Source organism: Palaemon carinicauda, chromosome 9 (genome assembly GCF_036898095.1).
Source record: "Palaemon carinicauda isolate YSFRI2023 chromosome 9, ASM3689809v2, whole genome shotgun sequence".
NCBI lineage: Eukaryota > Metazoa > Arthropoda > Malacostraca > Decapoda > Palaemonidae > Palaemon > Palaemon carinicauda.
The window spans coordinates 52,390,744-52,393,243 of NC_090733.1; the positions used below are offsets into that span (position 1 = coordinate 52,390,744).

At 35.1% G+C, this 2,500-nt stretch overlaps 1 protein-coding gene across 1 annotated transcript in view; it reads right to left on the reverse strand.

Moving 5' to 3' along the window:
* The window catches only part of LOC137646971 (ADAMTS-like protein 5), a 294,467-nt gene that overhangs the window by 278,108 nt on the left and 13,859 nt on the right, over positions 1-2,500 (reverse strand).

Genomic DNA, 2,500 nt, shown 5'->3' on the forward strand with positions numbered 1-2,500 from the left:
GTTACGGTTCTTTCCCTTTGCCTACACAGACACCGAATAGTCTGGCCTATCCTTTACAGATTCTCCTCTGTCCTCATACACCTGACAACACTGTGATTACTAGACAATTCTTCTTCACCCAAGGGGTTAACTACTGCACTGTAGTTGTTCGGTGGCTACTTTCCTCTTGGTAAGGGTAGAAGAGACTCTTTAGCTATGGTAAGCAGCTCTTCTAGGAGAAGGACACTCCAAAATCAAACCATTGTTCTCTATTCTTGGGTAGTGCCATAGCCTCTGTACCATGGTCTTACACTGCCTTGGGTTAGAGTTCTCTTGCTTGAGGGTACACTTGGGCACACTTTTCTGTCTAGTTTCTCTTCCTCTTGTTCTGTTAAAGTTTTTATAGTTTAAATAGGAAATATTTATTTTAATATTGTTACTATTCCTAAAATGTTCTATTTTTCCTTATTTCCTTATTTCCTTTCCTCACTGGGCTATTTTCCCTGTTGGGGCCCTTGGGCCTATAGCATCCTGCTTTTCCAACTAGGGTTGTAGCTTAGCATTTAATAATAATAATAATAATATGGTAATTCAAGGATTACCTAGTCAATAGTTTCCCTTTCTTAAACATGATGATTGCATTTATTTTGTGGAAACACTAATGACTCACCAAGGTTACTCGTTTTTCTAACTCCTCTTTAATTCAATCTACACTGACCTAGGAACATAATTAAGAGTTTAGGACATTGGAAGGAAATTATATTCTTAATGAATTGCGCTTCTGATGTTACTTCCCTTGCCGGACTAGTGCATCCCAGGCAAATGCCCCTGTTGACAGGTAAGAGTCATTCTAACATACACACTTAGAGAGAGAGAGAGAGAGAGAGAGAGAGAGAGAGAGAGAGAGAGAGAGAGAGAGAGAGATTCTCATAAAATCCAACCATCCTCATCACTAACTTTGGGTAAAGCAAACGAAAAGGAAAATGATGATGATGAAAGCGCATTTCTAGCAGAATTAAAAAAAAAAGACTAATTAATGGTGATGTTCATAGGATTAGAATATTTTCCATTAAAGATATATCTATTTAAGCAGTCATTAAATTTGATGTCGTTGATATCATTTGCCACTTTTTCCTAATTAATGAAGCAAGGGCTTTTGAGGTTGAATGTGCTTTTCTAAGCATCACCAGCGCTTGATGATCGAAAACACTTTTTAATTGATTCAGAATGAATGAAATTAAACATTAATGGTATTTATTGGTAATAGTAAAAGATTCATCATGAAATTTGTTTCTACATTCAATTAGGTAGCACTAATATAACAGTTCTAACTCTATATTACTAGATTACCTAATTCATAGTTCCTAATTTCCTCATTCTTGAATAATTGTATAAACAAATGTCTTTTTTTTTTTTTTTTTTTTTTTTTTTTTTTTTGTTTCTTGATTGACATCCATTCCAAACGGAAGCTACTACTTCTAGAAAGGTTATGAAAATATCTATGGAGATTTTTATTTTCCTGTCACTAACTAACTACCTCAGATAGTTGTGTCCCTTGCTCTTTGAATGTTTTGTTCTGCAGGTTGTCCTCAGGATGTTCAAAGGCTTGTTATCTCTGTACAAACTTTGATCGTTATACACTATACCCAGCTATCACCGTTCTTAGAAGAGTGCGCTGACATTATAGCTATACAATTGACCATGACTATCCACACTAATCAAGAATGAAAACTAGCATATGTACACTGATGTAGGGCTATTAATAGTAAGGGGGCCTCGCAATATGTATGAATAAAGAGTGTTGACATTTAGAAGTTACAGTTCAATTCACTGACTACTCCCCCCGCCCCCAACCGAAAAAAAAGAGAAAGATTTTAATTCTAACTGAGTCCTGTGCACTTTACGTAACATGGACAACTTATGTGGAAACACTGAAAGCTCAAAAAGAAGCCAACAGAAGAATGGGCGTGCGACGTCTTTAGTCCCCCCCCCCTCTCTCTCTCTCTCTCTCTCTCTCTCTCTCTCTCTCTCTCTCTCTCTCTCTCTCTCTCTCTCTCAATGAATAGTAATGACATATGAAAAGTAGCCCTTTAGAGGAATACTATCACTGCCCTGCGTGGCGTAGAAAACGACTGCAGTACAGTTGTTGCCTTACAAATCTTGCACTTTAGCAAAAGCCTAGGCCAACTATCAATAACTATGGAAGCTGATGCCTTGCAATTGGACTAATTGGTCAAAGGTTAGGCCCACCGCCAATAACTGTGGCTGTTGACTGCAAGGACATGCTATCGTAAACATGTCAATAAGGGTGGAAGGAAGAAGAATGACATATATATATATATATATATATATATATATATATATATATATATATATATATATATATATATATATATATACATATATATATATATATATATATATATATATATATATATATATATATATATATATATATATATATATATGAATTGAAATCATAAATATGATGGACTAATATTGTAAAATGAATTATTACTGT